This window comes from Podarcis pityusensis (genome assembly GCF_964106645.2).
Source record: "Podarcis pityusensis genome assembly, chromosome: 14".
NCBI classification, from domain to species: domain Eukaryota; kingdom Metazoa; phylum Chordata; class Lepidosauria; order Squamata; family Lacertidae; genus Podarcis; species Podarcis pityusensis.
The window spans coordinates 13,333,264-13,359,481 of record NC_138039.1 but is presented as its reverse complement, the minus strand read 5'-3'; the positions used below and the strand labels follow the sequence as shown (position 1 = coordinate 13,359,481).

Below are 26,218 nucleotides of genomic sequence, written 5' to 3'. Positions count from 1 at the left end.
TTGCAAAGCAAGATGGTTAGCAGTGAGGCAGTCATTGGGGACTGGAGCATGTATGGCCACAGGCATATTAATTCACTCTCTGCAGGAGCTGGATTGCATTTTTTAAAATGCGTCAAGGATGTCTCTTACATTGTGTGCTAATGTAATGTTATTGGCCTTCATGTATTTCCTGAAGTTTAATGCCAGTAGACTTCGCTGTAGACGTGATTGTTTATTTAAATATTTTCATTTAGTTACATTTCAATAGTATATAGTTTTTCCGCTTTCTTTGAGGCCTCCCTGTGGCTACAGCAGTTGCTTTCTACTCCTTTTCTTGCTCGCAAGGATGCGGTAGATAAAAACTTGGTAGCGTTTGTATCATTATTTGACATGACTGTCCTAAATAACCAGCCATTTTTGGGGGGCAAATAAATAGATAAATCACTGGTTGGGTAAATTTTTGTGGAGCCTGCAAAAGTCAGGTATCTTGTTCTCTTTCTGTGTAACAATGGTTGCTGCTTTTGATGTATACATTTCCACTGGGCACTGTTCAGCCATTGGATAGAATGCAGCATTCTAAAATTGGGCTATTTCCAGTGAAATTGAGGGCACCCGAAAAGTGGCCCTATCTGGGGAATTCCCTGAGATCCCTGTTCTTTATTTAGATGAAACGAATGTCACCCCTTTTCAGCTGCCATTAATGGCTCTTCAAAGTGGTTCACAATAACACAACCAAATGTTGAAACAAAATAAAAAAAATTCCTTCCAGGAGCACCTTAGAGACCAACTAAGTTTGTTATTGGTATGAGCTTTCGTGTGCATGCACACTTCTTCAGATACAGTCATACCTCTTGCTATGGACGTTTCAGGTTACGTGTTTTCAGGTTGCGGACTGTTGGAAACCCGGAAGTACCGGAATGGGTTATTTCCGGGTTTCACGCTCGCGCATGCGCAGAACCAGCAAATCACGTGGGTGCCCGCATAGACACGGCACTTCAGGATGCGACCGCTGCGGGTTGCGGATATGCCTCCATCACGGATTACGTCCTCAACCCGAGGTTCCACTGTACACTGAAACAGAAGTCATCAGACCCTTATATATAGTGAGAGGGTGGGGAGGGGTATTACTCAGAAGGGTGGTGGGAATGGGTGATTGGCTGATAGGTGTAGTAAGCCATCACCCATTCCCACCACCCTTCTGAATAATACCCCTCCCCACCCTCTCACTATATATAAGGGTCTGGTGATTTCTGTTTCAATGTATCTGAAGAAGTGTGCATGCACACGAAAGCTCGTACCAATAACAAACTTAGTTGGTCTCTAAGGTGCTACTGGAAGGAATTTTTTTTTATTTTGTTTTGACTACGGCAGACCAACACGGCTACCTACCTGTAACTACAAACAAATGTGTTTGTGAGGCCCTCACAATGACTGTTCCCATGAAGTGTATCCAAGAAGCATGTCCAAGTTGTTTGTGAATATTGTTGTTCTGCTGCCCAGAGAGAATTCCCAAGAAGAGAGAGATTAGCCTGTACTTTAACTGATTTTTCTTGGGAGTAACGGAATCTGTTCATGGTCCTGGGAGGCCTGATGTTCACCTGAGTCCTCTCTCTACTCCTTCCGGCTGCTGCTAGTCAGATCAGGGATGAGAAACCTGTGGTCCTCCAAATGTTCTTGGAATCCCAACTCCCATCATCTGCTGGCATGACCAATGATTACAGTTTATGGAAGTTCTGGTCCAATAGCATTTGGAGCACCATGGGTTATCCCACCCCCATCAACCAGAGGAGGGTCTGCTAAATAGACATTGTAAAAGAAAGCAAGTTTTTCAGGTTAAACGTTCTCCCTTATTTGTACTGTACTTCTTTGCTAGTCATTAAATATCAATTAATTTGATGCTTTGGCTGCACTTCACGAACCTTGCTCTGTTGTGTTTTTAAAACGTGTTGCAAAGGTGCTAAATATCCTTTGTAACCTTAGCAAATCTTAAGCTTCCACTGATTTTTCTCAAGCTCTGTACTGTTTAGTTGGCATTTTGGTGAACTTTGGTTTAGTTTGCTATTTCCCTCTTTCAGTCCTAAAGAGAGAGAAAATTAATAGTCTTAACAGCAGAAGACACCGCAGCGTATGAAAAGAACACTTCATACTCTTGCTTTGATACCGAGTGGACATCTGGTATGTTTCTGCTAAAGTGGCACAGTAAAGATTTTACAGTGTGACTTTGTTCCAGTGGTAAATACTGTTGCTTCTGGGTGTAAAATGTGTGGTTTTAATACTCTGTTAACAAATTGTATTTGTATTTGCATGCGGCTCTTCTACCAGTTGGTTCCCAGTTGGGTAGATAAGCAACACAAACTCTGAATTAAAAAAACGCCGTAAGAACAGCAATTAAAAACAGTGGATTGAAACTTTTAGCTTTTTTGGATCCTGTAAACAAAGGATGGGGAGCCTGTGGTCTTCCAGATGCTCCCACAGTCTCAGACAATCCCAGACAATTGGCAATGCAGGCAGGGGCTGATGGGGGCAGGAGTCCAAAAGCACCTGAAGGGCCACAGATTGGAGCATGAACAGGGGTCCTCAGACATGCTCCCTGCGTCATCAGATTACATTTCCTTTTCATCTGAGGGGAGTTTGCCTCAGTGCAGACTGACAAAATGGGCAAGGGCTTGCTTTTGACTAGGCTTTCAACATACTTTAAAGAAGTGTGTTGCTTCTGAAGCTCAGCAAAACTGCAGGGAATGAGACAAGTAGCTTAAATAATGCAAACTGCTGCTATGGAAAAGATAGCTCATGGAATGCTAGATCTAGTTTCTTTGTTATTTCTGAACTATATGAAAGTATTTAGGCTGCAATCTGATGTGCATTTATCTTTGAACTAAGCTCCACTGAATGCAAAGGGAGTGCCTTTCTCAGCACTTTTTCCTGGAGATCTTTTGAACCTTACCAGGAATTAAATCAAAGAATGTGATCTACCTGTGAGCTTCACTTAAGTTGTGTTGGACCACCATGATATAAATAATAGAACTGGGATCCTTTGCCCCCCCCCCCCAGATGTTGGACTCCAATTTCTATTGACACTAGCCAGTGGGCAGTTAATGGGAGTTTCAGGGTTCAAAATTAGCAGGGCTCCAGGCGCATTTTCTGCCTAAAGATTCTCCATTTGCAAGCACCTCAAAAAGTCTGGGTGTCATTTTTTGCGCCTGGCTGCCACTCAAGGATTACTGAAATGTATGTGCTTTGAAGCCTCAAAGTGTATGTTGTTGTTGTTGTTGTTGTTGTTGTTGTTGTTGTTGTTTAGTCGTGTCCGACTCTTTGTGACCCCATGGACCAGGGCACGCCAGGCACTCCTGTCTTCCACTGCCTCCCGCAGTTTGGTCAAACTCATGCTGGTAGCTTCGAGAACACTGTCCAACCATCTTGTCCTCTGTCGTCCCCTTCTCCTTGTGCCCTCCATCTTTCCCAACATCAGGGTCTTTTCCAGGGAGTCTTCTCTTCTCATGAGGTGGCCAAAGTATTGGAGCCTCAGCTTCACGATCTGTCCTTCAAAGTGTATGTTAAGGATAGACAATATGTTAAGGAGTTTAACAATAAAGAGTAGCATGTTTTGAAAACAGAAGTATGGTACCAGTATTTTTATTGTAAACACCAAATGAAACATGTATTAACAGTTTCTGCTAAAAATGTGATTTTAACAATGTGTCACTTATGTGAATTGTGTATTAGTTCTGCTTATCAAAATAATAAATAAAAAGTGTTGCCAACCTCTCCCTGCCCCCCCCCCCCCGTGGCGACTAGACATTCTGTTTTGGTGCCCCCCACCCAGGTCCCAGAAGCCGTTTAGCTCCTAGCTTTTCTGTCCCAGTTTCCAACACTGGGAAGTTGTATTCCAACAACATCTGGAGGGCCACGGCTTCACCATCTGTAGGTGCCTTTATTTAGGGGAGAGGGAAGTTGTGCAGAAGAGATGTTTGACATTTTAAAGCTGTAACTTGATTGCTGGAAACACTTGTGAGTTCTAATTGCCTGCCCCCGCCCCAAAGCAAACCACTTTTCAATGTATCAGAAGGGAAGCTTGTGTGTTTATGAAATCTCATAATGAATGCCTGTGCCTTCAATTATATTTCAAGCAGTAGTGAAGCAGCTGCCTTGGGAGCATCTGTTCAGTGTCAGTGTGCAACACAGAAAGTAACTGCGTTATACCTGTCGTGAAATTTAGATGCTAAATCCCTGCGGGTAACTCAGCAAAATGAGGAACGCTCACAACCACTTAGCCTGATACATATTTTCACATATGGCCATATTGGCTGCAATTGATATTTCAGGCATGCCGTCGTGTTGACTTGTGTGCAGCTACTGTTAAATAGTAAACTTCAGTTGGCTGTGCAACTGTGAAATGTAATATATATTTTTTTACAAGTGACCTTGCTCCTCTTCTCATTTAAACAGCCCTGTAAGCTGAGATACTGTGACAGTAATAAGTTATGAATTTTAATGATGTATTTTAACTGCCAAACTAGTTTACTCACACTGGCATCTTCCAGCTTTCCCAGAGCATTTTCCATATGGACAGTTGGTAGTTTATCAAGCCGTTAATCAAAGAATACGGTCTGGGGATAGGTTGCAGCAAGTTCTCTCTGGGTATCAGTCTGGCTCTGTTGATCTGTTGTCTAACTTCATCTGCTGGGTATTTTAGTTCTAAAAAGGTTTGCTGTAGATCTCTTAGGTGAGAGTCTCTGTCTGTAGAATTGGAACAGATACTTATACCGTAAACCAACTGACCGACAAACATATCTACATGCCTCTAGCTACCATCCCAAACATACCAAACAGTCCATTGTATATAGCCAGGCACTACGTTACAGCCGTATCTGTTCCAATTCTGCAAGACAGACCCAAAAAAGAAAATAACAGAACACCTCTAGTCATCACATACAGCTCCCAAGTTAAAACAGTACAACGCATCATCAGAGATCTACAACCTCTCCTGGACAATGACAGTTCTCTTTCTCAAGCTCTGGGAGGAAGACCTTTCATTGCCTACAGACAGCCACCCAATCTTAAACAACTCCTAACCCACAATAATACTACAACCAGACCTAACACGGACACTGGCACCAGAGCCTGCAATAAACCCAGATGCCAACTTTGCTGTCACATACACCCGGACAACACCATTACTGGCCCCAACAACATCACACATACCATCTCGGGACTGTTTAATTGCTCATCGTCTAACATTGTGTATGCCATCAAATGCCAACAGTGTCCTTCAGCTCTCTATATTGGACAAACAGGCCAAACCTTACGCCAAAGAATAAACGGACACAAATCTGACATCAAGAATCACAAGACAGAGAAACCAGTAGGAGAACACTTCAATCTCCCAGGACATTCTATACAAGATCTCAAAGTAGCTGTTTTACTACAAAGGAATTTCAGAAATAGACTGGAAAGAGAAGCTGCTGAATTACAATTCATTACCAAACTTAAAACCATGGAGAGACCTGGCCTGAACAAAGACATTGGATTCTTATCTCATTATACATGACAAAGCCATTTCTCACCTTCTCACCCCTTGCTTTTTCCTGTAAGACCTATTGTAGTCATTAAGAGTCGTCAACAGGCTCATCTCAGCTATCTGCCATTCACCCATTCCCACCACCCTTCTGAGTAATACCCCTCCCCACCTTCTCACTATATAGAAGGGTCTGGCAACTTCTGTTTCAGTGTATCTGAAGAAGTGTGCTTGCACACGAAAGCTCATACCAAGAACTAACTTAGTTGGTCTTTAAGGTGCTACTGGAAGGAATTTTTTTGTTTTGACTATGGCAGACCAACACGGCTACCTATCTGTATCTTTAATGCAGGTTTCCTTGCAATCAAACGGCATGCAAATTTTATTAAATAAATAAATAACAGTAAGTCGTGGTTTATTATGAATGAGCTGCATTTGCTTCAGATTCACTCCTCCTATGTTGGCAATGAGATAATAGCTTTCCGTTTTGCCCAAACCGGGAATCATGTTTATTAAAATCAATCATTTATTATATTTTTATCCCACCTTTTCCCTGGAGAGTCTTTGCCCTGGGGAAGACCTTGGTCTGTATGCATTGGGCAATCTTTACAAAATTGAACTACAATATTTGAGCACCAGCTGGAGACCAGTTTCATCCTTTCCTCTTCAAAGTTATCAGCAGATCCAGAAAGGTTCAGTCACTGCTTTTTCAAGCTCATGCAGATCAGAGACTGGGACAAATGCTTCTTATAGCTAGCGAGGAGGCAGCAGTTGAAGTCTAGTTGTGTGATCTCTTCCCCGGCCGAGTGCATGGTTGACATCCAGATTTATTGACAGCAGATTTATTAAACTCTTTACAGTCAGCTAGTGTCAGCATCGCCCTAGAGCCAGTGCGCCAACTGGACTCATGCACCTCAACCCCGACTGGGCTAGGCGAGCTGGGTAGCACCGCCAGAGACCTCCTTTTCCCACAGGAACAGGTCACAGTGCTGTGGACTCACAGCTTAGAGCTGAGAGCACCGGATTCACTGTCTCAATAATACAGTCGTTGCGCAGCAGAGTTTTGCAGAGTCTTGCAGAGTATAAACCACTCGGAGAGCAGCTCTGTAGAATATCTTCCTTTTATTCTATAACTACAACTATGATACAAAACTATATACAGAGCTGAATATTCTAAGCATAAATCAATGCTACACTGAGAGTCTGCAGCTGCTCTTAGCAGCAATCTTATCTCTAGGATCTCCAACACTCTCACTCTCTCCGATACACTGACTGACTGACTCTCTCTCTCACACACACACAGATATGTTGCTGGGCAGAATAAGTAGATAGGCAGGACACGCCTCCTTCTCTCTGGAGAGTCAGCAGAGACCATCAGGAGATGATCAGGAGATTCTTGGGTATGGGAGGGGTGAAATCTCCTCATCCTCCCCCATTTCATCCGACCATTTCAAGAATCTTTAACATAACTGCAATTTACACATACACTCCAAAAGTTGTTCTCTGCTTACAACCTTGGTTAACATATTTGCAGGTATCTCTTTTCCCGGCATATAACACTTTTACAATACAAATGAATAAGCAGCTTCTGGAAAAATCTTCACACACATTTCTTCCTTTCAAATACAAATTGACATTTCTAATTAGGCAGATTTGAACAAACCATTTTTCAGAACTCAAATACACGCTTTCCTTCAAATATCAGGTAAGGAAATAAATAAAGCGTTTTGTGCTACTACTCTCAGCACACTTCATGCTAGGTTTGAAAACCCCACCAGAGTTGCTCGTGACCGCAGTCTTTGCAAACTCTTCAGAAAACCTTTTCGGTGGTACACCCTTGGTTGTTCTCTCGGACCTGCGCAGAACTCTTTGATCCTCTTGTTCTGGTGCTTCCTCCTCTTTGGGAGAATGGGGAGCTAAAGTATATGAAGCTGCTAAGTCTGAGTCAGCGTCAGACTCACCTGAGGCTTTTGGGCTCTGATAATCTGTGCCATCATCTGGAACTACATTGGCATCAGGATTATCATCACCAACAACACTTGCCTCCCTCTTAACTTTCTTTGCCCCTTTTGCACCATCATCACAAATGGGATGGCACTGAAAAACGCCAACTCTGTCCCATTGTGGATTGTCATCAATACTCCTGGTGAGCCTTATGGTTTTCGTGTCTGTGATCAGAACACGATAAGACCCTTTCTCATATCCTAGGAAAACACCATGTTCTCCACGCTTGCTGAGTTTGTCACCCTGCGAGGTGTGCACCCAAACCTCCGAACCAAAAATTTTAAAATGCTTTACACATGGCTTTCTTCCGTGAAGCATCTCATATGGGGTGCAATTTACACTAGACAATGTATGCATTGGGCAATCTTTACAAAATTGAACTACAATATTTGAGCACCAGCTGGAGACCAGTTTCATCCTTTCCTCTTCAAAGTTATCAGCAGATCCAGAAAGGTTCAGTCACTGCTTTTTCAAGCTCATGCAGATCAGAGACTGGGACAAATGCTTCTTATAGCTAGCGAGGAGGCAACAGTTGAAGTCTAGTTGTGTGATCTCTTCCCCGGCCGAGTGCATGGTTGACATCCAGATTTATTGACAGCAGATTTATTAAACTCTTTACAGTCAGCTAGATGGTTTCTGCCTCACCCTTGAGGAAACGTGGCTCTAATGAAATCTGTCTTCCACATTTACGTGGTATTGCCAAATAAATAGGAGTAATAAAGGGAAGACATTAAGTTGATGATATTGGTTCTTCCATCTGAAACAAGAGCAGCTGAATAAAACATTTAATATAGCTGTTGCCTGATAATCAGGTTAGGGTTAATATTTGGCATAAAAACTTAATTTTTCTTGGTTCTTCTAAACTAATATGCCTTTAAAATTAAGCATTTGTCGCTACGCACTTCAAAATGTTCTGTAATGCGCTGGTAACATATACTGGTGAGTGGCATTACAGTGAAGGCTCTCAGAACTCTTATTTGCTGGCATGATCTGCAAAGTCTATAACACAGCTCACCCTGATGTGCTTTATATAGTGCACAAAACCTTCTTCAGTGGTGTTTGCTTTTTAGCCCTTATTTGAGCTGAAGAAATGTAAAATTTTCTGGGTATTACATTGTCATAGGTGAAATGGTTTGCATTTTTCCTGAGTTCTCTTTGATGAGGGCATATACATAGAAGACCTGGAGATGTAAGGAAGATAACGGGATTGTCCTTTGATTTGTTTTGAAAGCACAAAATAAAACTTGCACTTAATTTCTTGGCATACCAGCTGCAGCACATGTCTTCTGAGGTCATAGATTTTGCCAAACTTCTACAGGAGGTGACCGAGTTCCTCTTTTTCATTTTGAGATAGAAGGTTTAATTTGTATATTCTTCTGTTTTAAAAAGCTGTTTATATAATTATATATTTTAACTTTTGATTGAGAGCTTTGATTCAGCTGGTGGGGTGGGGAAGGCACCCAGATTTAGTAATAAAATGTTCTAGTATGGTGCTTGCATTTTAATGCCCACTAAAATAAAATAAAAGATTGTTTCGGTGTCTCCGAGGAGGATGCATAGTTGAAACATTTAGGCAATTTTCATATAATAAATAAAGTGCCTGAAAAGTAGCAATTTAAGTCCTGTTTCTCTCCTTTTTCTGTCATCATTACATACATCAAAAGTATTGGAATAAAGGAAAGCAAATCATATGTAGCCTTTGGCGTTGGCTGATTCTCATAAATGCAGAAAATTGCAGACTGATTTTATTGCAATACTGTTGAGAGATTTTATTGCTTTAGTATGGATTCAGTCCTTCCCATTGGGTATGAATGGTCCCCCCCCCCTTTTTAAATAGGGTGGCCATCTCCTAATGCCATATGCTCACTCATAATATTTGATCAATCAAATGGAACGTCGGTGTTTCTAAGCCTGGAAACAAGATCTAATTGTGGGTTTTAACAGCCTTCTCCTCCATATTGCCAGGTCTGCAGAGGTGCCTGGTTGTCCAGTGGATTAAAAATTTGAGACTAGCACCTAGGAATCTGAAGGTGCATAATCCCACCCGCCCACCTACCCTATACTGTACTGCCAGTGATAGGTATGTTAAGCCTGGCCACAACTAAGGCGTACTTCAGTTATACTCCACCCCCTTGTTGATAAGGAATTGATTTTGCATTTCTACTAAGGACCAGACTCATGAACCTATTACTGTATTTTGAAATGTAAATAGCAGCCAAGAGGAAGTCTGAGTAGCCTCGTGACTGTAGGGATCTGGACAAAAAACCCATCTCCTTGGAGCGACTGTTTGCATTTCAAGAGAAGCTTCCACTTTATGTCCTCGGAGGTTTCCCTTGAAATATATGTAGCAGCTTCAGAGAGATGATTTTTGTCAGGTCTGTGGCAGGAAGGAGAGGGATAGGTCAGCTTCCATTTTTCACACACACACAATGGCCCCCCAAGCATGCTCAGTTTTTCCAGGGACTGCAATTTTAATAAAATTAAAGCTTGTGTATTAATTTCATTCATACAATTAATGCCTAGTTTGGCCCTAGGCATGGGCATTGTATGTGACTCACTGTATGGTTCTTCCCCTCTGCCAACCCTAGTGGTCACTCTTCCTCTAACTGGAAGGTGTCCAGAAAGTACCATTGTCAATTCCTTGTTGAGGGGTCAACACAGACGAGCATAATGTAAACCCAATAATTGCACCAGATTGAAGCGGTTGGAAATATCGCTTCCAAGAAAGATGACTTTAAAAATTATTATTCTTGTCTAAGCCACCAAGCTGCAGTAGACTGCTTACCACTGGGCAGCGACTTTCAGATTTTTCTGCAAATCATATGTAGACGGATGCAGAATTGATGAGCATCAACCTGATGAGTGAACCAAAGAATCTTGGCTTAGATGTTTAGGAACAAAAAGGACTTGGAGGGGAATTTTAGTGGTCAAGACATAGACCCGTTTCTTTCTCTTTCTCGCTGTGTTTCCCAGTCTATGCATTTGTTCCCCAGAATATAAAAAAGGTGGCGTAAACCTATACAAGTTGTTTGTTGTTACTACATAATTAGCTTAAAAGAAGCCACACTTCATCCAATTGCCAAGTAAACCTCATTGGAAAAATGTGATCTGTTAATGACTCCTGGCTTATTAAAAGCAGTTTCCCTTGGAGTCAGTACTTGCACATGAATAGGATTATATAAAACATTGACTTGCATTTCTGCCAGAGTTAGGAAGAACTGTGGGTCACACTTTTCAACTTGGCCTACTTTTCTTCTTTAAAATACGTAGCAGAGGAACTGTTCAAATTTTCCTCCCTTTTTAATTTCTTTCCCTTTGACAGTCTTGTAACAAAAGTAGCTAGATGTAGTTCTTTTCTTCTGCTGTGGTTTGCACTAGCTGGCTAACTGAGCTTCAGTGCTTTGAGGCAAAAGTTGCACACAATTCTGACTTCTGTTGCAATGACTGGGGCTTAATCCCTGCTGTGTAAGTGTTGTATTTGAAGAGTTGGGCTATGATAATCTAAGTCAGAGAAAAATGGCCATAGTGATCAAAAGCTTGAATACAAATGAATGAAATAACAAGGGAAGAGAATCCCATTCATATTTTAACTCAGGAACTCTTGCCACATACATGTCAAAATTTCCATGAACTGTTTGAGCTATGCATGCCACTGTTGAATGTTGCCCAAGGTTCATTGGAAGAAATCCTCCATCTGAACAAAATTATTGACTCAAGGTCAAAGTGTAACTTGAATTTTGATAGTTCTAAAGATGAGTAGCTGTCAAGTGTTATCTGCACGTACAAGGGTGTGTGGTCTGTTCAAAGGGATCGCTGTCGGTATGCAAGATATTCTGTAGAAGTTACATATTGCCAATGACTAACAGTCAGCTGTGATGGTTATATTTTGAAGAATTTATGAAATAGATTTGGCTGCCTGAGAATCTCTGTCTGCTCCACCCCCACCTCTTTTTAGCATTTTTTTCATCTTTAGTTCAGTGTTGAAGTGGCAGAACATCAGTCCCTCTCTACAGCTTCTCTATCATCCTTCAGTTCATTTTTCCCTCTACCATCTCAGTCCATACCTCGTGTTAGAAATTAACCAGGCTCCAGGCACATTTTGCGACCGACATGGGTCCAGTTGCGACCATGTGGAGATCTCTGGCTGCCAGGTTGGTAATTGGGGAAAGCAAAATACCACATGGAGAAGGATCTAAAATATTTTCCTTGAAGCTTGAACTAGTTTTTCCCCCCTGGATTGTTTTATTTGACGTTTTAATGTGTTGTAAACTGCTTTTAGATTTGTTATTTAATATATAAAGTGGTATAGAGATGATGGTGGTGATGATGATGATAATAATGATAATAAACAATTTCATTGTAAAAAAGAGAAGGCACCTGCCTAGCAGAGTGGTTGTGTACACAAAGAGGGACAGGAGAACCTGCTCTGAGCTGCCTGGAGGAAGGTCTGGGTAGATATGCTAGTAGCAATTTCAAATATTGCAAGGACACATGATAAGGAAACTAGTGGGTTTCTGTGCTCAGCAATGCAATGAATTCTTCCTCCAGCTGGCTCCACTCAGTAGATGTTTTAGCCTTACCATAAAGTGCAAGGTAGCAGTTTGGGTTTTCTACAGAAGTATGGGGGTTTTCCCCATACAGGTACATGGCTATCTTTCATTTATGTCAGATAAGGTGAAGGTCTACTCATAGTCTATAAGCAGGGCAAAAAGGCTAAATCTGCCAGTGGCAGCTTGTATTTATCCCATAAAATTCAATCTGACAACTGAGCCACAGAGGTGGATGATAGATGCTGCTCTTCATAATTTAGCCCAGTCTTTGGTTGCATTTCCTAGTTGTGTTGCAGAATGCACACAGAGAAGTTGTGAGACTGGTTTTTTTTTAATATTTGTATTATTTTAGTATGTTAAAATTGAAAGGTGGAATGGAATTGCTTTATTGGCATACTTTATTCAATCTGCATGATTTCATTCTGAGTTCAGAAATTAGAGGGGCATTTAATTCTGATTCTTGGCTGTAGAGATGGGTCAGAGTTACTAGCGTTCTATTCTTTTCTGGATAATGTCCCTGAAATTGGGCAGACTTCACAGTGCAGAATGAGAGCTGCTGTACCATAAATAAAGCATCATATGAAGATGCAGCAGGAGCTCCATCTTTCACCCTTTTCTGGAGAGCTTCCCAACTCCTGCATCCTCTTCTCTGGGAAGTCGGCCACACGTCAACCACAACGCATGCCTGCATTGGAGATGTCAGCCACTGGTAAGTTCATTTCATTCTTCCTTACAACCTTTCTGAAGGAGGTGCCTTCCCTGTGTTTTGGACTGCAACCCCCATCAGGCCTTGTCAGCATGGCTAATGGTTGGAAATGATGGGAGTTGTAGTCCAACAACTTCTGAGAAACCAGCCGGTTGGGATAGTCTGCCATTTACTATTTGCCCATCTTTTCCACCTTAGATCTTTCAGTTGACTTGAGACTTAACGCTCACAGGATGCTGGGTTTATACTGGTTCTGTACAGTGAGGTTCATGCAGAACCACTTTCAGATTTCCTCATGCTAGCCGGCCATTGATTCATCAAATTCACTACTGATTGCCTTTCCCATCATCTGCTACCTGGTGGGAGATGCTAGGGGTGAAATCTGGGACATTTTGTATTCAAAGCATTGCTCTACTACTGCGCTATGGCCCCTGAGGATGGATAGTTGCTATCTTTGGAGAGTTCCACCTGTGGGCTCCATTATGTATACAGTTGTACTCTGGATCCCAAATGCCTTGGTATTCTGACATTTTTTATTTGAATGCCACAAACCCAGAAGGGAGTGTTCCTGTTTGCGAACATTCTTTGGAACCCGAACGTCCAGCGTGGGTTCTGCGGCTTCCGATTGGCTGCAGGAGCTTCCTTCAGCCAATCAGAAGCCACGCTTTGGTTTCCGAACGTTTTGGAAGTCGAACAGACTTCCTGAACAGATTCCATTCAACTTCCAAGGTACGACTGTGTTCCTTAATGTCTGTCCTCATGTTCAGCACCTTTACAAGAGGCTATGAGGCAAGGTCACTGGTGTGCCTGGGCCCCATCTGCACAATGCATTTAGATCAATATCTTGCCACTTTGAACAGTCATGGTTCTATTTCCACTTCCAGATTTTAACCTCGCAAGAACTCTGTGAGGTAGTGACTGGCCCAGATTACCCAAATAGCTTCATGACTGAGTTGGGTATTTGAGCCTGGGTCCTCCAGTCCAAACTCAAGGCTGGACTGCCATAGTTCAGGTTTCTAGTTCAGGTTTCTCCCCTTGCTGTATGGCTACCAGCTTCGTCATGGCCTCCCACCTAGATTTTGTTGGTTTGGGGTGGACAGTGTATTTTGGTGATAATTAGGAAAACATTTTTAATAATGCTGCTTTCTATTTTCAGGTAGTTCTCAACAGAGTGGAATGCAGAACAGTCCTGAAGATGAGAGTTCAGACATGATTAAAACATGTTGTCAAGCTGCTGATGACATCCATGGGCCCAGCGCGCTCATTGCCAAGGAGAGAGGCTGTGGCAAGCAAAACTGGCAGGTTCAAGAGGAACTGCGCCTGGGAGAGCAGAAGACAGCCAAAGTGTGTGAGAAGCCAAAAGGCTGGACTTCTCCACAATCTCGTGTTGTGTTGAAAGGAGTAGATCCATGAGAATATGCCCAGATTAATGATGGGCTAAAGCATGTGGTGGAGGTGGTTGCCTGGTTCAGACATCACAGAGTTACTCCGTGGTTTGTTGGAGCATAAAAGACCCGTGAGCTATAGTGCTTGCTCCCTTCTTTTGCTTCTGAAGTCCTTCCCTGCAGAGGAAACTTACTAGTTTCTAAACCACATTTTCCTTGAAGCCCAGGAAACTGTGGTTAAAATGTAATCTTCAAATCAGGATCAGGTCCTGGTTTTACAATCTTGATTTGTAGGGAGTTCTTAAACCATGATTTCCTGGTTCAGACACTGGAGGAAAGTGCTGTTTAAGAAACCAGAAGGTCTCTACGGCCAGGTGTACAGGAGGTGGAGTGAGAGAGTTGAGTGTACACAAAACCTGTCGCTGTTAATGCTTGTTGATGCTTTAACATATCATGGTTTGTTGGAGGGGCTTTTTACATCTGAAGCAGGCCAGTGCATTGCTTCCGTCCCCTTCACAAGCAAGGAAACATTATGCAATCCTTGCCTGGCTCTTGTTTCCCCACAGCTTTGCCCTTCGTATGACAGCAAGAAGAATCTAGGCTTTTACAGCAGTTTGGCAAAGCCCTTTCCAACTCCCATATGAAGAAGGCTGCTGAAATATCATTCACAGATTCCCATAGAGTGCTTGCTATTGGCGGCAGTGGGTGGAAGGAGCAGAATACTCTTGGGGTGTTCTGCAGAGCAATGCCTGTGAAAATTATGTGCAGATGGAGTGGAGCCTGCGTCATTGGCACGTGTGGTGCCAGAAGTAGCAAGACGACAGTGAAGCCCTGTGATACAGCAGAAGCATACAGGACCTCATCCTTCTGGAAATGTGGGTAGCGCTAATGGGCTTTTTCTTGCCTATTCTTGCCTATTGCAACAAGAGCTAGAAGTTTGCCTTTCGTATCCATTTCAAAAGGCATTTTCAGGACTGCAGACGCTACCAGACTTCAGTACATTTTATCGCTGAAAGTACGTTTTGCAGCATGCTACCATGTCAGTTTCTTGGCAGTTCTTCATTCCACAAAAAAACAGAAGCAGAAGTGTTGAGAGTGGGGCATCGCTTTTAGTTCTGTTCTCCCCGCACCGTGTACCCAGGCTTGCTGGTACTGCTGTTTTCCTTTGTGAACCCTTTCTAGCTCCAGATGCAAAAAAGGGTGCACCTGGCAGAGCCTTTTGCCCTTTCCTGTGGCCAAGGAAATGCAGTGGACATCGTCTAAGAAAGGGAACTTGAACAGTTTAGCACTTTTAACAGCCATAGTATGTTGCTTCATTTTCCAAGACAGCTGGCTACCAATCCCTGCCCAGATATGTCAGAGATGAGGAGCCTGAAGCCTTCCAGATGTTGTTGGATTTCAGCTCTCACCAGCCCCAGCCAGCACAGTCAGGAATGATGAGAATTGTAGTCTAACATCTGGAAGGTTACAGGTTCCTTCTTCCCTGAGAAGATGTACAAGGTAGGTGGCCGTGGACCACTGACCTGGTAAACTGGCCACTCACCTGGCCTGGCTAGCAAGCTTCCTGACTGTATTTACCTAAATTAAAGATGTTGTGAGAAACAGACATTGAAATGTGCCCCCCCCTCCAATTTCCGAAACCTTTATTTAAAATGTATATATTCCATACTCTTAATGGCTGTGCCACGCTGGCTGTCGATTGCACTGCAAAATCTCCCAGTTATATTTCAGTTCTTGCAGCTCCTCTTCTTGCATACCTTGTTTGCCTTCCCAAGTGTCTTAATGTGCCTACATGCATTGGATTCTCCTTCAAGGTGTGCATTTAGTTTGCCTCTCTGTCATCCTCCAACGGTCTCTCCCTTTGAAATACCTTTCAGTTGTTGTTCTCAAAAATCGTGTTGGTTTGGCATCAATACTGTTCAGATCTGGGTGTGTCAGAATCTGACAGAGGACCATCTTGAGATTGTCTCCCATGTGAAAAGCTTTCCCTTTCCCTGTGCGTTGCTATATCTTCACTGCAGGGGTGGAAGACCTGTAGTCCTCCAGATGTTGAACTACAGTTCCCATCATCCCTGACCATGGTGACTGGTGCTCATTTGGAATGGGAGTCAAGCAACATCTGGAAGCGGACAGGTTCTCCATTCTTTGTTGTATCCAAATATAACGTGTTAGCAGCAAATGCAGGCTAGCTATTGTAACGCTACTAACGCCCCAGTTTATTTACCTCTCCCTGGATGGTCTTTGCTGGCAATTTTTTTGCATGGCTTATCAGGCGTTTTAGTGATTCTTGGTGACAAAGAGTTGTTTACAGTAGTTCGTTGGACTGTTAAAATTAAAATGCAGATCAAACAAGAAAAAAAATCCAGCACTCAGCAGCAAGATTGGCAACAGATGTTTTTATAACATTATGAAAGTCTTAAGTTTACAAGCAGATCAAGTGGAACAGAGCTACAGAAGGGCTATACTGGGGCCAAGGATTGTGTTCGGTAAAATTCCACTACAGCTCACAATACCATTAACAGTTTCTTTAAAAATTGGGGCAATGTATCCCTTACATTTTGGTATGCCAATTCTTTTCAGTCTATAGCCTTGCTTTCACTCCAAAATAAATCTGTGATCTGTAGTTAAGTACTTATGGGTGGGTTATTTTTTATTTTTATTTTTGGCTTTCTCAAGAATAGTCCAACTTAGCAAGTTTCTGGAATAGAAATGGAGTCCCAGTTACAAAGTGTGAAAACACTGAATCTTGCATTTTGTTCGAAGTTCTTCACACACATCTCTTTAAATTTCCAGGGTTTCCTTTCTCCCATTCAGGTTAATTGGTTCTCTTTAGGCAGTTTTATTAACGTTGGCTCAAAATCTGTCCGCATTTTGCACAGAAAGGATTTATAGGAACTTTCCTTGACCGAAATTGGATCTTGTTGAGGCGTTATGTGTGCAGGGAGACCCATTCAGAAAAAGGGGGAGAAGGCCAAGGTTTTCTTTGGGTTTTGTAAATTGACTACTTTCTGACCCACTTATTTTTAAAATGGGATGCAGGAGCTAATTCCCACAAAAGTGTAGAGTCTAGATGTTCTCACTCAATATTGCCTTGCTTTTATGTTTTTAATATTTTTCTTTCTTGGCTCTCTTATTTTGAGAGTGGATCCTGTCTTGGGTCACATCCACACCATAGATCTAAAGCACATGGCTTCCCCAAAGAACTGTGGGAACTGTAGTTTCATCCCCCACAGAGCTACAATTTCTAGCACTCTTAAATTACAGTTCCTGAGATTCTTTGAGGGGAAGCCATGTGCTTTAAATCTGCTTTACATGCGTAGATGTGACTTCGTTTCTAATTCTGTCATTACTACCTGTTGGAGACTCAGATGAAATTTCTAGCCTGCCTTTTGGATCCTGTCATAGAACAGTTTAAAAGGAACAGGATGATAAAGAAAGCCACAAAATATGGAACCACCCAGAACCTGATAAGTATGTCAGTCAGTTGAGTATAAATGATGTTGACGGCTGAAACAGCCAGGTTTTCACAGCTTGCCAGAAGCCAAGCAGATGGGAAGCCCGGCAGTCAGTCTTCCTCCAAAAGGGCATTTCAGGGTCCGGGTGCCATGACCGAAAAGGCTCTGTCTCTTGTGCTTGCTTTGCCAAATGTAAGATGGGCAGAATACAAAGAGCAGGGTTTTTGTTCTGAGGCAGCGTTGGGGTACCTTTCTCAGCCCCAAGGGATACATTATTGCTGACCTGCTCCTGACACCCGCTTTTGACTTGTGGTCCCTGGGGAGACCCACAAGGGACAGATAGAAACACCTTAGGAGTCTTGTTTGCCCCCTCAGCCTGAGGTTCCCCACCCATTTTCCAAGTGCATAGCCAGGGGGTGGACTAGTTCTTGGGCTTATAGGGGCAGAGAGGGTCCTATGTCTTTTCTATGCTGTTGCTTGCTGTTACTAGCCACCTGGCACATGCATTTTGAAGAGGGCAAGCCTTCAGAGAAGCCTTGCAAGCTTGGTTCAAACGACTTTTGACCCACTTGTGTTGGTCAGGAAGCCTGTGTCCTTGTTCCACAGAGCTCCTGTTCTGATGAAAGAGCTCTGAGCAACTATGAATCTTGAGACCCTGCTCGTATATTTGTGTACGTGTGTATTAAAAATGGAATCATGTCGATGGATTCCCCTTGCTGGGACAACTAACATAGCATCTGAGTTGCACAGAGCACTGCCTAGTATTCATGTCTGGGGTTCTCCTTGGTAGCCTAACTGAAGGTGACTTTCAGATTTACGAGTACTTGCATGCATGTATACTGCCCGTGACTGTAATAAACACCATAAAGTGTGAGCAGGAAGAGTGTGTTGGGTGCCTGGTTTGAAAAACAACCAACTCAGTGTTCTGATGTGTGTCTATAGCAGATCCCTGTGTTAGATAGTCTCATTCCCTGCAGAACAGTATTCACTGGCAGATACCAATTTGTACCCTGCTTTGGTACAATACACTTTGAGGTATCCCAAAACTCTGGGCTATTTTGTGAAGCTAATTGTTGGAAGAAGGCTCATTGTTTTTGCTATTATGATATTTATTTTTGAGCTTTTATATTGTAAACTGCCTTATGATCCTTGGGTGAACAGCAGTATAAAACTTTAATAAATGCTACTGCTACTACCACCATGTGAAATTGTTAGATGTTTTTCAAACATGAAGCAACTCAAAAGGAAAGGTATAGGCCACAACGCGGGTAGTGTCTGAGTGTAGAATTGCACTGTAAATATAAACACAGGGGAAGACTAGAGTATCGGATGAAAGGGCATTCACATGAGGGGCAGCTGGAGGGGGGCAAGGGAATTAGTTAGGTGTCCTTTGGACATTGGTAGCTGTAGAGGAAAAATGTTCAGGGAAGAGCCTAGAAAGAAGAAAAAACAATTGCAGAGCATCAAGTCAGTGGAAATGTCTGAAAACACACAAACTTAAAATGAAGATGAGAACAGAGAAACCAGCAAAGACCAGTGAGAAGTATGTCGGGACAAAACCAGGGCGGGAGGAAAAGAGGGAAATGGACTAATCATTTTTAGTAGTGTCCGTAGCAACTGATGGCTAAGCAGCTGAAAAATGCTCTCCTGCCAATGTTAGTGACAAAGCGAGAATCCGTTTGCATGGGGTTTAGGGACAAGCTTGCTCTTCACCTATCCGTGCCCCCAGCCCCCAGGGCAGGTACCTCCCACTTTGTGAGATGTGGGTTTTCTGTAATTTGGGAGCTTGTGCATGACGGGGATCACTTTACATATCTGCGTGAAGCTAAATATAGCTGCCTTACGCAGGAGCAGAACAGCTGTGTGGTCATTGTAGCTTCTGGCCCAGAGCGAGGGCCAGAACTCGTTTAACTGGAAAGGTAGAGCTTGGAGAACACACTGTTGGCTCATGCAACAGGCTGGTTACTGGCCTACGTCAACGGTGTCTTTAAAGTTACTTGACATCTTTCTCTTTCTCTCCTTTTCTCGGTGTGTGTTCTCCCCCTTGCAGCCTCTTGCCATTACGAAAACCCAACGTTCCGGATTTCAGTGGCAGTTGTGATTTGCCACAGTGCTGGTGTGTTTGTGTGTGTGTGTGTGTGTGTGTGTGTAAATCATTTCTAGCTCAGTTCAGTGTATTAGCTACGGGACAGGCACTTAATTAAACTTTGTGCTAGGCAAGAATACCCTTCGGCATGAGTCCAAATGCTACGCTTCGGTATGCAAGAGCTCAACAAAGTCGTCTTTATGCTTTCCAGAGTGCTGCCCGAGAGTGACTTTTTTCAGTGCCTGCCAGTTCTATCTTGTCTGGAAGCAAACGTTTGGGGAAATGTGCTAGATGCCCCTAAGTGGTAGAGGGGCTGGAATAGCTTTAAATGTCATGTGTTAAAGCCCAGGTGGCCTTTTTTTTTCTCCTCTTGTAACTTGAAAGATCAATGTGCCGGATTGCCTTTATTTTATTTTATTTTAAAGTTTGATTTATTTATTTCATTTCTGAATCACTTCTCACAAGGCACCCCAAAGCGATTTACAGTATAACATACCGTATTTTTCCGTGTATTAGAAGAGGGGTTGTCCAATACATGGGTAGTGGCATGGGGGGGGGTTAGAAGCGGTGTGCCCGTCAGCCAGCCGGTTGGTGGGAGTGCAACTTCCCCCAATGCTGCCGGAGTGGGAAACGATCTAGGGAGTGTTTCCTGCACGCAGCTGTGTGCGGGGAGAAGCTGTGCACTGCTAGCCAGCTGGCTGGCTTCCCCTGATGCCGCTGCGTGCGGGAAACACTCCCTAGATCATTTCCCATGCGTAGCGGCATTGGGAGAAATTGCACTCCAGTCAACCGGCTGACTGGCTTCCCCTGATGCCGCTGCGTGCAGGAAACACTCCCTAGATCATTTCCCGCACGCAGCGGTACTGGGGGAAGTTGTGCTCCAGCCAACCGGCTGCCTGGCGGGAGCGCAACTTCCCCCTATGCCACTGCACGCGGGAAACGATCTAACGAGTGTTTCCTGCCCGCAGCTGCATGGGGGGAGAAGCTCAACAACTTTGGGCCATCTCCCCTTATTTTCTTAAAACCGAGCCCCCCAAAATGGGAGGTTCTTATACATGGGGGGGCGTCTTATAGATGGGAAAGTACAGTACATAAAACAATTGCATATGTAAAATCAATTCAGTTTGAAGACAGATACCAACCGGGATAAAGGTTTTAGAAGGTTTGTTGAAAGTGGAACGTCTTTAGCAGGTGCCAAAACGCAATAGAGAAGGCACCTCCGTCACTGGTGCTGTGCAATGCCAGGTCTATAGGCAATAAAACCGCCACCCTGCGAGATTTCTTTATCTCGCAGGGGGTCGACCTGGCTTGTGTGACGGAGACCTGGGTGCGCGAAGGGGCAACAGTTACCTTACGAGAGATGGCGCCCCCGGGTTTCTCCGTCCTCCACCAGTCGCGGACTGTGGGCCGGGGGGGAGGGGTGGCATTATTAATCCGGGAAGATTGTCCTTTCAGGGCTCTACCATCACCATCGATCCCTGGCATTGAATGTGTTGGCCTAGTGTGGGGCTCCGAGGAGAGCTTGGCTGTCTGGCTGGTGTACCGGCCACCTAGCGCACCAGCAGCCACCCTGTCAGGCCTATTGGAGGCGGTGGCCGGCTGGGCCTTGGAGTTCCCTAACCTATTGGTATTGGGGGACTTTAACATCCATGCTGATGCCACTCCCTCCTCACAGGCTCTGGACCTGGTGTCTTCCATGGCGACACTAGGGCTCTCCCAGTTTGTTTCGGGCCCCACACATCAAGCAGGCCACACGCTGGATTTGATCTTTGGCGTAGGTATAGATGTGATCATGTCTCCTTCGATGAAGGTGCCATGGTCTGATCACTATGCTCTGAAAGCCAGGATTGACTTTCCACCCCCACCCTGCTTAGGTGGCGAGCCGATTTGGGCTCGCCCGCAGAGGCTGATGGACCCTGATAGATTCCGCCAAGCCTTGCGGGACCTTGCTCCCCCTGGCGACTCATTGACTGAGCTTGTTGAGGGCTGGAATACCCAGCTCCTGGCAGCCATTGATGAGATCGCACCTAAGCGCCCTCTGCGACCCCGCAGAAACCGGGCTCCCTGGTTTACCGAGGAGCTCCGGAAATGAAGCGGGACCTCAGACGGCTAGAGCGAGTATGGCGGGGTGCCCGTGACGGAGCCTCAAGAACATCTTATAGGGCTTTTATGAAAACCTACGAGATGGCAGTGAAGGCTGCTAAGAAGTCATACTTTTCGGCCTCCATTGCATCCGCTAGCTCTCGCCCAGCACAATTATTTAGTATAATCAGGTCTTTAACGTCCCTTGAGGGACAGCCAAATTTAAATAACAATTTGACACACAGCTGTGAGGCATTTGCGAGCTTTTTTGCGGAGAAAGTCTTGTTGCTCCGCCATGACCTCCCGGCCAATTTGAATACAATAAAGGAACTGGAGGCCCCTCGACTGTCCTCGGGTCCAGTATTGGACCACTTCGACCGGATATCCCCAGCTGATGTGGACAGACTCCTCCGAGCTGGAAAGCCCACCACCTGTCCTCTCGACCCGTGCCCGTCTTGGCTGATTAGAGCATGTCCAGACGAGGTGCGGGCCCTCCTGGGGGATATCATCAATTTGTCCCTAGGCACGGGGACATTCCCAGGGGAACTGAAGGAGGCAGTGGTGCGCCCGCTCTTAAAGAAAACATCATTAGATCCTTTAGATCTATCCAATTACCGCCCGGTTTCGAATCTTCCGTTCCTGGGTAAGGTGATTGAGAGAGCGGTTGCTGAACAGCTTGGTGGGTTTCTGGATGAAACATCGGCTCTGGATCCATTCCAGTCCGGCTTCCGCGCTGGTCATGGGACCGAGACGGCTCTGGTTGCCCTAACAGATGATCTTCGTAGACAGCTGGATCGAGGCGGGTCGGGGCTGCTGATTCTTCTAGATCTGTCAGCAGCTTTCGACATGGTCGATCATGAACTTCTGGACCACCGCCTTGCCGACGTGGGGATCCAGGGCACAGTCCTTCAATGGCTGCGCTCGTTTCTCTCTGGTCGGGGACAGAGGGTGGCGCTTGGAGGGGAATTGTCATCGCGCCACTCCTTGGTGTGTGGAGTACCTCAGGGTGCGATACTCTCCCCGATGCTTTTCAACATCTTTATGCGCCCCCTCGCCCAGCTTGTTCGGAGTTTTGGGCTGGGTTGCCATCAGTATGCCGATGACACCCAACTCTATCTGTTGATGGATGGCCATCCTGACTCGGCCCCAGACACATTGACCAGATGTTTGGAAGCTGTGGCTGGATGGTTACGTGGGAGCCGGTTGAAGCTAAATCCTTCGAAGACAGAGGTCCTGTGGCTGGGACGGGGCGATATGGGATTGGGGGGACAACTCCCATCTCTTGCGGGGGCGCAATTAGTGCCAGCACCGTCCGTTAAGAGTTTGGGTGTAATCTTCGACACCTCCCTTTCCATGGAGGCGCAGATTGCAGCTATAACAAAGGCGGCATTTTTCCATCTCCGCCAAGCTAAGCAGTTGGCTCCTTACCTCTCTCGCCCTGACCTAGCCACTGTGATCCATGCGACGGTCACCTCCAGACTGGATTATTGTAACTCGCTCTACGTGGGGCTGCCCTTGAGACTGACCCAGAAACTCCAGCGGGTGCAGAATGCTGCAGCGAGACTCCTTACGGGGTCTTCGCTGCGAGACCACATTCATCCGGTGCTATACCAGCTGCACTGGCTCCCGGTGGAGTACAGGATCAGGTTTAAGGTGCTGGTTTTAACCTTTAAAGCCCTATACGGCCTAGGACCCTCGTACCTACGGGACCGCCTCTCCTGGTATGCCCCACAGAGAAACTTACGGTCTTCGAATAAAAACATCTTGAAGGTCCCAGGCCACAGAGAAGTTAGGCTGGCCTCAACTAGAGCCAGGGCTTTTTCGGCTGTGGCTCCGATCTGGTGGAACACTCTGTCACAAGAGACCAGGGCCCTGCGGGACTTGACATCTTTCCGCAGGGCCTGCAAGACAGAGCTGTTCCACCAGGCCTTTGGCCAGGGCACAGCCTGACTCCCTCCCTCGGCAATCTTCGCGGAGCTCTGGCCCAATAGTTGCCAGTGGCTTGAATTAATTAATTTTATAACGAATGATTTTAGACTGTTGTTTATGCTGTACTTTTGTACTGTTTTATTGTTGTTAGCCGCCCTGAGCCCGGCTTCGGCTGGGGAGGGCGGGATATAAATAAAATTTATTATTATTATTATTATTATCTGTCTGATATGCAATGGGAGGATACTCCAAAGGGCCGGTGTTTCCAAGAGCATGAAGAATGGACCTCTTGATATGATGTAACCTGCAGGATGCCCTCTCCTGTAGAATGCAGTGATCACTTGGGCATGCAGCTGCTCTTGGAGGTATCCTGATCCCAAGCTGTGAAGGCTTTGTACACCATATACCTAGCCTGTTGTCTAATTGGCAGCTGGTGCAACTAATAGCAGTTGTAGGGCAGTTTGCATTGTGGACTGTGTTCCTGGAGGAAGTTTTGGTGTTCCCCATGGCACCTTACAAAGTTTCATATAAGCTAACTGGGCCAGTTCTCTTCTCTCCAGGAGCTCACACATGACAACAGCAGTCAACTCTTTTTGTGAGCATAGTTGCAGGACCACACTAATTTAGTAATGCACACAGTGGTTATTGCGCAAATAATAGCTCTGTTCAGGTGTTTGCTGAACTGTCCTGTTTCCAGGGTCTCTGCCAGCGGTGAGCTTTGTGTGTTGAGAAGGAAGATCTGGTGGAGGAGTCTTTATGCTTTCAGCTGAATAATAGGCCTGTCCTTTAAGACCATTCGGCCAAATGCGTGAAGATCATTCCTTCACACCTACCCCACAATGCCAATAGGAACAGGGCAATTGGGCTGGAGCTGGCCTGCGTGTGTGGCCACATTGAGACACTCTTCCCAACAGTGCTCCTTGTCTATGGCCTCCTATGCTTTTTTGCCTGCATTTGTGGATCTCTGGAAAGGCACAGTCTGTAATGGCTGTGATAGTTTCATGTCAGAGCATCTCTAGAGACTGACATGCTTTTACGGTGCAAGTGCTAAAGGAGTGTGATGATTTCCCATTCTGAGATACTAGTAACTTCCAAATGTGATGTACCTTGATGCATCCTCAGTAAATAGCTGCTAGTTAAAGAGGGGGAAAGGCCAAAGTGTATTCAGATACATTAGAAATGTTCTCCTCATTGATGGAATAATAAGTCAGTCTCTGACTGGTGCATTCTGTGCCTTGATTTTCCTCTTAAGCAAGTGATAATGTGCTTTACACCATGTCTGGCAAGAGCTGAAGGTTGTGGAGGTAAGATTTATGAGTTCAGGACACAAAAGTCTGAATATGCTTGCCTCTTAATCTGTAAACAGAACAACCTGCCCGAAGCCCATTTGAAATAAAGCCTCCATCTATCATGCTGTGTTCTGAATATACATTCTCAAATTACATCTTAAGAAGTCTCAACAGAAATTGGCTGTATTCAGAGCAATACTAGTAAGGTACAGATATAGGGAATACCTGCACCTCTCTGACTCCGGATATGGATATACATTTCCTCCCTAGTATTATTAATGTGGAGGTCTTTTTAAAATATCCGCTCTAAATGCAACCTAATGGTTACTCAGACAATATTATTACATTTTCAGACTGTGTGTGTGTGTTTTGAATGGAGTCCATATTTCCCTTGTCACACATCATTTTTATTGCCAACTGTTTCCCACATGCCCGTTCATGATACTTTAAAAAAGGAGGGGGGTTATGTTGTAAGATAAAGCAATATTGAGTAAGGTGAAGCAGTACTGAGAAAGTTAACTAAGATAAATGTGTATGAGGCTTAGTTATCTCAAACAGGTGAGGACATCAGCTTGTATCTGGCCTGTGCCACTTCAGATGGATGGGGCGGGGCATGGGGGGGTCTCTTATGAATGGCTGCACGGCACTTACTCTCTGTACCTAGAGAAAACATAGAATCATAGAATTGTAGAGTTGGAAGGGACTCTGAGGATCATCTAGTCCAACCCCATGCAATGCAGGAATCTCATACATTCCCTATACAGTCGTACCTTGAATCTCGGACACCTTGGCTCTTGAACAAATTGGCTCCCCAACAATCAAAACCTGGAAGTTTGTTTTCCGGTTTACGAACGATTTTCGGAAGCCGAATGTCTGGCGTGGCTTCCGATTGGCTGCAGGATCTTCCTGCAGCCAATCAGAAGCCACACTTTGGTTTCCAAACATTTTGGAAGTTGAACAGACTTCTGGAACACGTTCCGTTCGACTTCCAAGTTACGACTGTACATGGAAAACTCATATGTCAAGGAGAATGTTTCTTTCATAGCCTCCCTGACATTCTAAGTATCTATGAATAATAATTGGTTTTTCTTTACAGCATTCCATCATGAGAGCTCCAATCAGCAGGCCGGGAGTAGTTGTACCTTATTGCCTATTTGTTTTTAAATCAAAGGATTTATTTTCTCACAAACATCTTCTGAACCATCTTTAGGCAGCGGTTCACCTCTTAAATCAAGCCG

At 44.5% G+C, this 26,218-nt stretch overlaps 1 protein-coding gene across 1 annotated transcript in view; it reads left to right on the top strand.

Moving 5' to 3' along the window:
- MOSMO (modulator of smoothened) overlaps positions 1–26,218 on the top strand; it is a 56,094-nt gene that overhangs the window by 4,154 nt on the left and 25,722 nt on the right. The gene's annotated exons all lie outside the window — the stretch shown is intronic.